Source organism: Gymnoscopelus braueri, assembly GCF_963280865.1.
Source record: "Gymnoscopelus braueri genome assembly, chromosome: 2".
NCBI classification, from domain to species: Eukaryota; Metazoa; Chordata; class Actinopteri; order Myctophiformes; family Myctophidae; genus Gymnoscopelus; species Gymnoscopelus braueri.
The window spans coordinates 60,048,241-60,062,860 of NC_137604.1; the positions used below are offsets into that span (position 1 = coordinate 60,048,241).

The 14,620-nt window shown below is 41.5% G+C and overlaps 1 protein-coding gene and 1 pseudogene across 2 annotated transcripts in view; one reads left to right on the top strand and one right to left on the bottom strand.

The window, feature by feature from the left end:
- Positions 1-14,620, bottom strand: part of LOC308106297 (uncharacterized protein) — a gene marked incomplete at both ends in the record, with an annotated part of 99,952 nt that overhangs the window by 12,268 nt on the left and 73,064 nt on the right. The window lies entirely within an intron of this gene.
- LOC308073269 (growth hormone-inducible transmembrane protein-like) lies at positions 11,514-12,981 on the top strand (annotated as a pseudogene). The gene is made up of 2 exons: positions 11,514-12,182; positions 12,609-12,981. The product of its transcript is annotated as a growth hormone-inducible transmembrane protein-like (transcript).

Sequence of the window (14,620 nt, forward strand, 5' to 3'; positions counted from 1 at the left end):
GTCAACCATTTTCAATTCATGTACTTGATATGCATGAGGCCAGTGTTTCCCTAAACAGTGGGTCGAGACCCATTTTGGGGTCAGTGACCCCTTTTTAATGGGTCACGACTAAATATCCTTTTATTTATTAATTCTTTTTTTTGTTGCTACGTTTTGTTTTTAATTGTTATAATTTCAAAAGATGTTCCCACATTTCCCACAAAGAAATCCCACATTTTCATGAATTAAAAACAACTGCAAACATAAGAATGAAATAAAAGTCAAATAAATTATGCATTTAAAGAAATTCCATTAATACTAATAATACTAATAATACTACTACTACTAATAATAATAATAATAAAAATACTTAACTCATTCACTCCCACGTAATTAATTAATTCCTCCATCTACCGTCCCCTTGCCAGCGAAAATGACGATTTTACTGTACCTTTGAAAAGTCATGGAATATTCTCTGTGACCTCCTTCCCTCCTTCCTCACGGAGATCGGCTCATTACATGCACGGGGGTCCGGTAGATGACCATTTCATGGCCATTTCAATGTGACTTGTTCGAGGGGGGGGGGGGGGGGTTTGTGGGATAGCAGGAGAACAAATTCAAAACCTTGTTAGTGCAAAAATCTGGGTTGAATGTGATCAGTTGAGCTACCTCTGGTGTTATGATTGTGGCCTTCATTTACGTTTTTGAAGTACTTTGACAGGATGAGTGTCTTATGGGTGTAGTGTATCTTGTAGACCATCCCCATTGCAAGTTGTAGATGTAGGCCTACTCTGTCCTCAACCCTGAGCCATCCGACCCTAGCAAAGTGAGCAGGGGTTAGATGAGTTGTAGATGTAAGGCCAAGAAGTATACTTACCAGTTTGTTTTGGGATGTCTGGAGTCTTATTTTTAAGGCCTTAGTGGTGTTGTGGTACCATGAGGTGCATGCATAGTCGAAGTAACTTTGGATGAGTGCTCCTGTCAGAGTCCTCAAAGTATTCTTACTGACCAGAGAGGAGATCCTATACAAAAAACTTGGTTGACTTTTTTGATGACTCTTGCTACCATTTTATCACTGGAAAGATTTGCCTCTAAAATGGAACCTAGGTAGGTAATTTCCTCTTTTCTTGTGATAACATTGTCACCCACTTTGATTGAGAAGCCTTCGGCCTTGCCGAGGTTAAATTTAAACCCGAAGAGAATGGATTCAGTTTTTCCCAGGTGTACTGATAGTTTGTTATCAGCAAGCCAGGTGCAGATTATACCAAGTTCAGAGCTAAGGGCTTTTTCAACCTGCAACCTGTCCCTGCCCGATACCAGCACAGCTGAGTCATCTGCGAACAGGATCAAGTTGCAGTCACCAGCTGATGTTTGTTTTGTTTCTTCTGTTAATCATTTGCAATAATCAACTGAGCAAACAAAACAGTTTGAGCTGATCCAACAAGGCAGAGCAGTGTTAACAATGTCAATATGAGGTCAGTAAAAATAAATATGTAAAAAAAAAAGTATATTAAGAAACAGTTACTTGTCATTTTGTTAATATTATAGTAAAAACTATTAAGGAATGAGGTTTGTGCCAATACAAATTGGAACTAAAGTCTGAAACATGCAATACTGTAGGTGTTGAGCAATGACGTAGAACTCAGTTTTAGATCCCACCTACATTACTGTCAAACCAGTTGTGAAAGATGTGGGTGTGCTACTAGATTCTGACCTCAGTCTTAAGGCTAAAGTAAAAACTGTGGTTCGAACATGTTTTTTTACACCTGAGAAACATCCACAGAATTTGACCCATCCTTTGTACCCCAAATCTCCAGACAGTTGTTAAGGCACTTATTTCATCTGACCTGGACTACTGTAACTGCACAAAAGGCTGATCGTGAACGAGGTCTGGTCTTGAAGTAAGTCTTCTGTAAAACCCTTAAATGAGAGAAACAAAACTCACAACCATTGGCCAAAGGGTGGCGCTATAGCACTCAATTAAAAAATGCAAACTGAACAGGCATAGCTCATGAACCGTTTGACCTACAGCCATGAAACCTCATTACACATATGTGTGACCTTTGACCACTGGCCTTTGGATCTCCCACCATTTTGAATGATAATAGAAACTGTTCAAATGTATCTCCTCCTGGGGGGTTTGAGCACTGTGCGCAAAACCTTCTACACACAAACTTTGGACCAATATCTAAATTCCAGTAGTTCCATGAACTAACGAATATTGCAGTTTTACGAAAATTATTCTTCTGCCTCCATGCTACATGAATGCGGTGTCATATTTTTTCAAAACATTGCAGTATAGAAGGTCATGCCAATAAGCGCTGCCAAATGGGGGCACTATAGCAATCGTTTGAAAATGCAGGCATAAGTCATGTATCGTTTGAAACACGGCCGTGAAAATAGCAGCGTTTCACGCAGCGTTGTGAGCTTCTAGATCTGCAATTTTCACTGCTTCTTAAACTTTTTTAAAAAATTATTTATGGAACTTATTTGTTTGTTTAGTTTTTAATTGATGACAAGTTGTGATTTTTTTGTTGTGTTTCTTTTGAAATTATATATATATATATATATATATATATATATATATATATATATATATATATATATATTAAGACAGGATTTAAGAAGGATTTAAGAAAAAGCTATACTTCACCAAGTCTAGTCAGTTCTTCCTGGCTTCTCCTGTTCCATGTATTCATGTGCATCACATAGAGACTATAATGTATGGTAATCTTCCTTTTGCTTTATATATTTAGTGTTTATTTTCAGTTGTTCATCATTAACCAGTTGAAATGACATAATTTATTGTTTAGTTGTTTTCCATGAGTGCATTTATGAGTTTTCTTTGAGATACCAGTTCTGTGGGAGGCGTGCTGACATAAATGGACATTATGGGCTGGCCAAAGGAATGGGGATCAGCTGCTCCAGATCTGCAGCTAATCTGGACAATTGGACTGCACCACAGTCCCTCTGCACTATGGGGTGGGGCATGGGTTCTTAGAGTGTGTGTCAATGGTAGTCTTTGTCTTTTCCCCCTTTTGTATTAACAGTGGTCTGACCCGTCCCTATATATGTCCAACTCCTATATCATTTTGGTTAGTTCAGTTTTCAGTTGTGTTGTTCAGTCCCGTTTTTCCTGTTTAGTTATTTAGTTTGATTTGTTTATTTTGAGCACCTTTATTGTTTGTTATCTGTTAAATCATTATTTTGAAATAATTGAAACAAAAAGAAAGAAAAATAAATACAAAATATAGCTGCAAGCAGCGATAATACGGGGCCAGTGGGGGGGGGGGGGGGGGGGGGGGGAAGAGAGAGAGAGAGAGAGAGAGAGAGAGAGAGAGAGAGAGAGAGAGAGAGAGAGAGAGAGAGAGACGGAATAGATTGAAGAGAGAGAGAGAGAGAGAGAAACGGAATAGATTGAAGAGAAAGAGAGAGAGAAACGGAATAGATTGAAGAGAAAGAGAGAGAGAAACGGAATAGATTGAAGAGAAAGAGAGAGAGAGAGAAACGGAATAGATTGAAGAGAAAGAGAGAGAGAGAGAGACATGGAAACGGAATAGATTGAAGAGAAAGAGAGAGAGAGAGACATGGAAACGGAATAGATTGAAGAGAAAGAGAGAGAGAGACATGGAAACGGAATAGATTGAAGAAAGAGAGAGAGAGAGAAACAGACATGGAAACGGAATAGATTGAAGAAAGAGAGAGAGAGAGAGAGAGAGAGACATGGAAACGGAATAGATTGAAGAGAGAGAGAGACATGGAAACGGAATAGATTGAAGAGAGAGAGAGACATGGAAACGGAATAGATTGAAGGGAGAGAGGGAGAGAGCGAGAGAGACATGGAAACGGAATAGATTGAAGAGAGAGAAAGAGACTTGGAAACATAATAGATTGAAGAGAGATGGAAGCAGAATGGACATCTCAACCTATTGCCATTAACAGGAATCGAACCCTCAACCTTCGGATTGACAAGCTGCAACACTACCTATAGTGCTATAGCTTTGTACAGGCTGAGGTTGTCTGTTGAAGATAAAAGTGAACCAGTGAAAGCAGCCGATCTACAAGCTCAGAAACACGTTGCTATCTGAAAAGTTTTGAGATTGTAGATCGGCTATTTTCAGAATGAACTATGTCATACATTGCAAAAACATACCTTCTCAAATAAGCATTTCAAGTTATCTTTATCAATTGCATATGTATTCATTAATACAGTCTTGTTGTTTGCAATGCACTTTAAATGAAGTCTCCACCAAGTGAGGCTTGAACCGGCAACCTTGATGTAGTGAAACATTCACTCAAGCGGGAAGCCATTGGACCAACAGACCTGATCCAGTGAAAACGGAGGTCAAACAGATGATACCATTTCACGCAAATAACTGAAAAATCCTGGGTTTAAGTGTTTTTCAAATTGCTCAAAATTGCGGACAATCTAAGGGCGGAGAGAGAGACATGGAAACGGAATAGATTGAAGAGAGAGAGACATGGAAACATAATAGATTGAAGAGAGAGAAAGATGGAAGCAGAATGGATTGATTGGACATCTCAACCTATTGCCATTAACAGGAATCGAACCCTCAACCTTCGGATTGACAAGCTGCAACACTACCTATAGTGCTATAGCTTTGTACAGGCTGAGGTTGTCTGTTGAAGATAAAAGTGAACCAGTGAAAGCAGCCGATCTACAAGCTCAGAAACACGTTGCTATCTGAAAAGTTTTGAGATTGTAGATCGGCTATTTTCAGAATGAAATGTCATACATTGCAAAAACATACCTTCTCAAATAAGCATTTCATGTTATCTTTATCAATTGCATATGTATTCAATAATACAGTCTTGTTGTTTGCAATGCACTTTAAATGAAGTCTCCACCAAGTGAGGCTTGAACCGGCAACCTTGATGTAGTGAAACATTCACTTAAGCGGGAAGCCATTGGACCAACAGACATGATCCAGTGAAAACGGAGGTCAAACAGATGATACCATTTCACGCAAATAACTGAAAAATCCTGGGTTTAAGTGTTTTTCAAACTGCTCAATATTGCGGACAATCTAAGGGCGGAGTGAGAGACATGGAAACGGAATAGATTGAAGAGAGAGAGACATGGAAACATAATAGATTGAAGAGAGAGAAAGTTGGAAGCAGAATGGATTGATTGGACGTCTCAACATATTGCCATTAACAGGAATCTAACCCTCAACCTTCGGATTGACAGGCTGCAACACTACCTATAGTGCTATAGCTTTGTCTAGGCTGAGGTTGTCTGTTGAAGATAAAATTGAACCAGTGAAAGCAGCCGATCTACAAGCTCAGAAACACGTTGCTATCTGAAAAGTTTTGAGATTGTAGATCGGCTATTTTCAGAATGAACTATGTCATACACTGAAAAGACATACTCTCAAATAAGCATTTCAGGTTATCTTTAACAACTGCACTTGCATTAATTGACACAATCATGTTGTGTGCAATGCAATTTAAATGAAGTCTGCATCAAGTGAGGCTTGAACCGGCAACCTTGCGGTCGTGAGGCAGTCGCTTAAGGGAGAAGCCATTGGACCAACAGACAAGAACCTGTGAAAAAGGAGATGACACAGATGATACAGTTTCACGCAAATAGCTGGAAAATCCTGGGTTTAAGTGTTTTCCAAACTGCTCAAAATTGCGGACAATCTAAGGGCGGAGCTTACTGGTCAACGTGATACATGTGTTCCTCATGAGTCAAGGCACATGTGTAAGCAGGTTTAATGGCTGTCGGCCAAACGAGGCATGACTTTTGCCTGTTTAAAGTTTGCATTAAAAAAAAATCGCTATAGCGCCCCCCTTTGACCAATTGGAGTAAGATTGGTTTCAGTGATATTTGGAATGACCCTCAACATTACCGCAAAGTTTCAAAGAAATGTGAGTCTGCATGTATGTGTTAGGAGCAGATGAATAATTGTCATAAAACTGCAATATTCATTGGCTCATTAAAGCTTCATTTTTTCACTTATGGAAAATCTTTGCTGCTTGTTTGTCGGCATAGGTCCAAAGTTCATGTGTAAAACGTTTCGTGCAGATTACTCAAAAATCCCAGGAGGAGATAGGTTTTAACTGTTTTTCATATAATTCAAAATGGTGGGAGATCTAAAGGTCAGAGGTCAAAAGTCAGAGCGTGAAAGTTGTTCATCATGAGTAGACGCATGTGTGTATTGAAGTTTCATGGCTGTAGGTCAAACAGGGCATGAGTTGTACCTGTTCAAAGTTGGCATTTTGCTATAGCGCCACCTTTTGACGAAAGATTGTGAGAATTATTTCTTGATAGTTTTTCATGACCATCTACCATATGGCCAAGTTTCGTAAAAAGCGTATGCACGGTTCAGCCAGAACTGCGAAAAGTGGCAGAAGAAAAAAGAGGGCAACATTAAAACAGATCCAGAGCTGAGCTCTGGCCCCGTAATGACCCACCTACCAGAGCCAGATAGACAGAGTGAGAGAAACAGACAGCTCAACCTATTGCCATTGACAGGAATCAAACTCTCAACCTTCAGACTCACAGGCTGAGACACTACCTGTAGTGCTATAGCTTCATCCAGGCTGAAGTTGTCTGTTGAAGATCATAAACTTTTGCCTTCTGTCATGAACCAAGCCCCTGTTTCACTAACACTAAGATCACTCGTTCACAAACCATTTACCAATAGAGAAATTGTATGTCTCCTCGAAACCGAAACCAGTGAAAGCAGCCGATCTACAAGCTCACAAAACGTTGCTATCTGAAAAGTTGTGAGATTGTAGATCGGCTATTTTCACAATGAAGTACGTCATACATTGAAAAAACATACTTTCAAATAAGCATTTCATGTTATCTTTACCGTTTGCACATGTATTCATTGATACAGTCATGTTTTTTGCAATTTAACTTAAATGAGTCTGCATCATGTGAGGCTTGAACTGGCAACGTTCAGGTTGTGAGGCACACGTTTAAGGGAGAAGCCATTGGACCAACAGACAAAAACCTGTGAAAAAGGAGATCTCTCAGATGATACAGTTTCACGCAAATAGCTGAAAAATCCTGGGTTTAAGTGTTTTTCAAACTGCTCAAAATTGCGGACAATCTAAGGGCGGAGCTTACTGGTCAACGTGATACATGTGTTCCTCATGAGTCAAGGCACATGTGTAAACAGGTTTAATGGCTGTCGGCCAAACGAGGCATGACTTTTGCCTGTTTAAAGTTTGCACTTTCAAAAAATCGCTATAGCGCCCCCCTTTGACCAATTGGAGTAAGATTGGTTTCAGTAATATTTGGAATGACCCTCAACATTAACGCAAAGTTTCAAAGAAATGTGAGTCTGCATGTATGTGTTAGGGGCAGATGAATAATAGGGCTGGCAAGGCTGGTGTCACTCCAAGGCTGTGGCTAGCCCCGCCCCCGGTCGGTGGGGTCGACATCTCCCTTCACTTGGAGGTTTGCTAATAGTAGCCTGCTAGTTAGTGCTCTTTCAGCAGTGTTTCGCCAAAATGGGAATGAATTGTTGTATGAAAACTGTTCCACCGCTTCTCACCATCGACAAGTTGAGAATAAAGGGGCTAAAATGGACAACGGACTAACTTTTCACCGCATTCCCAAATGGAAGCCAGCCAGGTCTCCCGACGTAACAAAGAGACGATGCATGGCTTGGTTGTCTGACAGCCCAGATGACAGAAAAAGACGTGGAAGAAACACGCAAGATAGCACACCTCAGGATCCATGTAGAGAGGGTTATAGGCACGATACGCAACAAGTACCATATCTCTGCTGTTCGGCCGGAACCAGCTAAATCCAAAATGGTAATTGTTCAGGAAATGAAAAACAAAATATCAATTTGTCAGAAAATGAAGAAAACCTTATATTTTTAAAACAAAGCAATACTGCCTCATCAAACTTGGTATTGTGACTTTATATATTATCAGATACTTGCATGTGTCATTATATTATCACCACTTTACCCAAATCCAGTGCAAGTGGAGTTAGGAGGTTTTGTCCATCATTGATAAGAACAGCTGGCAATGGATCTCAAAGCTCACAACACATCACAACGCATTGTGAGCTTGGAGATCAGCTATTTATGGTGAGCGCCATCCTCATATACTATAGATCAAGCTGAATTCTGTACTTAAACAACTTTTATTTTAACATGCATTGTAAACAACCATGGATCTAACTGTTACCACTGTTGTTCTTCTACAGTTGAGTGCAACAAACAATTCTGCCTCAATACTCAATCATGTATTTAACAAAAGCGATCATGGCACACCAACAATAAATAAATGGCATATAAATACAAAATACATTCATGAAAAATAGAATCTGTCAAATCTGTAGCCTACTGCACTAACAATAACAACCACAGTTGAATTTACCTATCATATACCTATCAACATTTTATTATCACACTGTTGTGTGTTGCGTGTGTGTGGTGGGTGTTTCTTAGTGCTTTAGATTGTCATAAAAGCTGTGAAAGTATTTTGGCATGATCTCCTTGAGCTCTTGGAGATGTTTGAAACAAACTCCTGCACACACTCATTCTCTGTCCATTAACATTTAAAAAGAAAACACGAGCAGATGACCTTTGTGAAGACACCCTTCTCCTCTTTACTGGGGTGACATCTATCAAACCTTGCACATACATTCTCTTCTCTTCCCAGTTTATGTTCTCCCAAAAGCATTGAAAAATCTTCTCCCTGTCTGCCTCATACAGAGCAGAGCTTCTCGAGAGCCTGAGAGGAGGGGGGAGTTGTTTGTTTTTGACAGACAGTTTGAGGGTCCAATGGAGTTAGGAGTTTTCGTCAGAGGCGCTTTTTAATACTTTTCATATGTTATTATTAAAACATTTTTTACACAGATGTAGAGGGGGTTCTATAGCGTTGATTTATGAAAAAAAAAAAAACTGAAAATGGAGTTAGCTGGTCCCGGCTGGACACTGACGATATATTAGATGGTAGGGTACCCATCACTCTGGTGCATACACCTAGCCTGGTTCCAAACAGGCTGATAATCAGGCTAGCATAAAACAGGAGTGGGCAGGACAAGACAATCCTTGACAAAGTGGTCTGAGCATGCTGTGATCTGACTAACTTGTGCACCAGTGTGGTTCTGAAACTATTTGTAATAGTACCCTTCTGCATAGTAAAAGCAGATATGAGGTTATGCTCTGTAGATACATTATCTGTTCCCTTTTTATGTACATAGTAACCTGTACATGTTTTCAAATAAAATACATAGTCTTTCTACATAAAATGATTAAATGCAAATAGAACCGAATTCTTTCACATGGCTAAAATGCATAGGCCATTCTATCATTATGCAGTGCTTTCATTCAATGCAAATATAACCGAATCCTGATGATGATGATCAGATCACCAGTTGCCTCACTTGTTAATGATCACATTATAATATGGATGGGCAGAGACCATTTTACTCCTCTTTGAGCCTGATGAGGTTCCTTTTTTATACACATAGTAACCTGTAAATGTACCTTGTTTTCAAATAAGACACCTTCATGTGACGCTGACTTACAGTGGTTACTTTGTAGATTTTGATTATTATTACAAAACATACAGTAACCACTTCAGCCCATACATTTCGGCCATTTGAAAATAGCCGATCTACAAGCATTTTGAGCTTGTAGATCTGCTATTTTCAAATGATTATACATTTTATACATTTGAAAGTTTGTTTTTGCAGTTGGCTTTTAACATTGTTGATGTAATTCTTTGGATGTACCGCTGTGTGTACTAGCTATATAGTAGTGTACCCTGTTGGATGGGTCTGTAGACTGGTAGTGACCCAACCAACATGGTGAATCTTGGCCACGCCCCCCAAATCACTCCCCCACCCAAGCGAACTTTGCCAGCCCTATTGTCATAACACTGCAATATTCATTGGCTCATTAAAGCTTCATTTTTTCACTTATGGAAAATCTTTTGCATCAGTTTGTCGGCATAGGTCCAAAGTTCATGTGTAAAACGTTTCGTGCAGATTACTAAAAAATCCCAGGAGGAGATAGGTTTTAACTGTTTTTCATATAATTCAAAATGGTGGGAGATCTAAAGGTCAGAGGTCAAAAGTCAGAGCGTGAAAGTTGTTCATCATGAGTAGACGCATGTGTGTATTGAAGTTTCATGGCTGTAGGTCAAACAGGGCATGAGTTGTACCTGTTCAAAGTTGGCATTTTGCTATAGCGCCACCTTTTGACGAAAGATTGTGAGAATTATTTCTTGATAGTTTTTCATGACCATCTACCATATGGCCAAGTTTCGTAAAAAGCGTATGCACGGTTCAGCCAGAACTGCGAAAAGTGGCGGAAGAAAAAAGAGGGCAACATTAAAACAGGTCCAGAGCTGAGCTCTGGCCCCGTAAAAAAGGAATATTATTTTAAACCAACAACCCAGTTTCCCTGTGTCTCCTTCCGACCAACTCGGTCCCTGACACTGTTTGCCCGAGAGTCAGTACTTACAGTACCTTGGGCCACTGTTCCCTGGGCGGGCCACCTAGGGAAACACAAGACCATAGCGCACATTAAAGGACACTTTAACTGGCCTGGTTTACAGGCAGATGTTGACCAGTTTTGTAGGACTTGCCCTCAGTGCCAGAAGACATCAGCCAGAAGACCCTCGAGAGCTCCACTTCAGCCTCTCCCCATTATTGGCACCCCCTTTGAACGATTAGGTATGGACATTGTTGGTCCGGTTGAAAAAAGTAAAGCCGGAAACCGTTACATGCTAGTGATTACAGATTACGCTACTAAATATCCAGAAGTGTTCCCTCTAAAATCCATCAAAGCAAAAGTTGTGGCATTCTCCTTGGTGCAGTTTCTCCAGGGTGGGTCTTCCGCAGGGGATTTTAACGGACCAGGGCACTAATTTCATGTCCACCCTTCTGAAACAGGTTTACCAGCTGCTCTGTCAGGGACTGAGTTGGTCGGAAGGAGAGACACAGGGAAACTTGGTTGTTGGTTTAAAATAATGTTCCTTTTTTTGTGTTTCATTTCAAAATAATGGTTTAACAGATAACAAACAATAAAGGTGCTCAAAATAAACAAATCAAACTAAATAACTAAAAAGAAATACAGGACTGGACAACACAACTGAACTAACCAGAATGACACAGGAGGTGGACATATATAGGGACGGGTCAGACCACTGTTAACACAAAAGGGGGAAAAGACAAAGACTACCATAGAAACACACACTCAAAACCCCTGCCCCACCCCATGGTACAGAGGGACTGTGGTGCAGTCCAATTTCTCCAGATTAGCTGTTAGATCTGGAGCAGCTGATTATATCATGGATAATATTGCCCGTGTGTGATAGTGTCAGCGATATACACCAACAAGTAAGTTGTAATGTCATGATGATTAAAGGAGACCTCTCAGCCAATTACAATGCGAGGTTGGTGGCAACTGTGACATCACCGCCAACATAAACGAGAAAGAGTGTTCATAATATGGATTATAACACATTTCTATCCTGTGTACGAAAGTACAATAAAGACTGCTAGCTTGTTAGACTGATCATTGACCATGTCTTTTGCAAGGCTATCATGTCTACGGAGTCTCCCCACGGTGTCTGGCCTCCAGCCATGTTGACGCATGGCACCCCGGCCCTGAGAGGTTCCACCCTGAAGCCTCTGCTAAAGCCTTATCAGGAATATCCCACAAAGGTCAGATCTGGCTTCTTCCAGTGGAAACCCACCAGGGATCTGTTCAAAGAAGCAGCATTGGAGCCCGCATCAACTACTGCCATTAGAATTGCTAGCGTAGGGAGAATGATGGTGGCTGGCGGAGCTGCCGTTGGCCTCGGGACTCTGTACTACTATGGAATGGGCATGTCGAATGAAATCTGTGCAATTGAGAAAGCAGTGAGCTGGCCCCAGTACGCCAAAGACAGGGTCCAGTCCACCTACATGTATTTTGCAGGCAGTGTTGGACTGACGGCCTTGTCAGCCGCCGTAGTGAGCAGAAGCTTATTTCTCATGGACCTGATGACGAGGAGCCCATGGATGGCATTTGGAGCGTCTTGTGCGGCCATAATGGGAGCTATCAAGTTGGTCAGGTCCATTTCATATGAGGACAGTTCAAAGTCTAAACACGTGGCCTGGATGATCCATGCAGGTGTGATGGGAGCTGTCCTTGCCCCTCTTACTCTCCTGGGAGGACCTCTGATGACGAGGGCTGCCTGGTACACAGCAGGTATAGACCGCCGAAGTCTGACGTCATTTACACATCCTTTGTTTGTCTACCTGGTTCGCAGTTTTCCACCCCCGTTCTGAATCCCATAGACGTATTTAATATCGCGTCAAATAAGAACTGTGTTCCAAAAATAAACAAATGACCACGGCGGGTTGACGCTTATGGATATGAAGCATCAACTGACGGTGAGAAAACGCTAATGTTACTTCCGCCAAATTAGTTACATTTTCGCCAGAAACAGACTGTATCAAATATAAGTGACTGACTATCATAAACTATACAGAACCTCCTCCCTGACAATAACGCCGACACGCGGTGTTTATTTTTGGACCACAATTCTTATATGAGACGATTCTAAGATGACCCAATGTTATTCTCCATAGAGAAATTACTTCCGCAAACCTGGGGATGAACGAGTGACGTCAGGACTTCGGTGCTCTATTGTGGGTGGCCTTTCTACAGTGGCCATGTGTGCCCCCAGTGAGAGGTTCCTCTACATGGGCGGGCCGCTGACTGCCGGTCTGGGAGTCGTCTTTGCCTCCTCCCTCGGATCAATGTTCCTGGCCCCCACCTCAGCGATTGGAGCAGGGTTCCACGCGGTGGCTGTCTACGGGGGCCTGCTGTTGTGCAGCGGGTTCGTCCTGAACGATACACAGGAGGTCATCAAAAGAGCGGAGGAGACCTGTCCAAAAAAACGATATTATATGACCCCATCAATGAGTGCATGGGAATTTACACTGACACATTCTTACACAATATCTTTGTGAGTCTCGTTAGCATTCTAGCAGATAGGATGTAGTCTTCACTGACACTGTAGAACCTAGAAAAGGTAGTAGTTGTCCAATCAGCTGAGGCACAGATTTCAGTCAAGGGAACACCCTCTGAGCAGTGCCCAAGGTGTAGCCACGCCCCTGTGGACTAGCTGATATGGTGATGATATCAACAATGTGAGAGTCTGTTTCGAACTACTCTGACCCAGGGACTCTCTCACCTTAGCAGACAGAAAGCTGAAAGTAGAGCTCAAGACTTGGTTACTGACTCTCGTTTCCTGGCTTAAGCTTTTACCTTGCTGATGATTTCCATAACAGGCCGGATCATAGGATCAGACACCAGCATGGAATCCATCGTAGGATATTTGTAGATCCTTAAAGGGATATTTCACTTTCGAAAAAAAATTGGGTCATTTTATCGTCTACTCAGGCCTTTGTGAACCCCCCAGACAGTTTTTAAGTTGCTCGATTCAGTATTTAGATATTTGATATTAATTTTATCAGACACGCCCCCTTCCTATACAAACCCATTGTAACTTCAAACTCCATTTTAACCATGTTAAATTCATTGAAAACACCCATCCTTGGTTGTTCTGGTGACTCACCCTGCTCTCCTAATGCGTGAGGGGGCCGTGTTTTTCCGTTTTTTTTTTAATATTTTATATTTTTATTGTATTTCATTTTTTTCATTTTCCAAAAAAAATACAAAAAATAAATGAAAAAAGTAATTGAAAAAACACGGCCCCCTCACGTATTAGGGGGCCAGGATGAGTCACCAGAACCAAGGACGGGTGTTTTTGATGAATCTAACATGGTTAAAATGGAGTTTGAAGTTACGATGGGTTTGTATAGGAAGGGGGCGTGTCTGATAAATTGAATATCAAATATCTATATACTGAATGGAGCAACTTAAAAAATGTCTGGGGGGTTCACAAAAGCCTGAATAGACGATAAAATGACCAATTTTTTTTTTGAAAGTGAAATATCCCTTTAAGGGCTCTTTGCTCTGCCATGAGGGGGTCATGGTCTGGCATCCCTGGAACGGCGGAAGCGCCCCTGCATCTTGTTCCAGTATTCGCAGAACACAATAAGTAGCTTGTCAGAGCTCCTCCCCCTTGATGCTAACAGTACGTTTTAACAGCGGGCGACTCTCGGGCGATCCCCGGGCGACATCGTCCAAAAGATAAAGAAAATCCATCTTTCATCGCCCCCCCGCCCTATCGCCAGTAGTCGCCGGCTCTCATAGACATATAGTGCACTTCCGGAAAATACTACCCTGATCGCCCGCTGTTAAAACGCACCGTAAGGGAGACAAGCACTTTTGCCAGGAGAGCACATTGCACTGCACTGCAGTAGCCAGTGGTGGTCCTTCTGAAGCAGTGCTGTCAGCATTAGAAGCTGTTAAAGATCCAGCTGTTGATGGTGCTGCATACCTAGCATGTTCGCTCTTGCAGCACAGAGGCACTGTCACCAATATCCCGGTCATCTTCAACACACTCACTGTCTCGCCCAGGTACATGGTGTCAGACAAGTACTCAACATATGACAAGATGGCACAAGCATAATCGGGCAAAGCAACAGCAGAGCAGTCTACTAGCCGGAATGTGCCGGTTAAGAGGTACTAGTTGGGGACCATGAGTCAAAGCCCAGGTCTGCATAGTCTGTGTA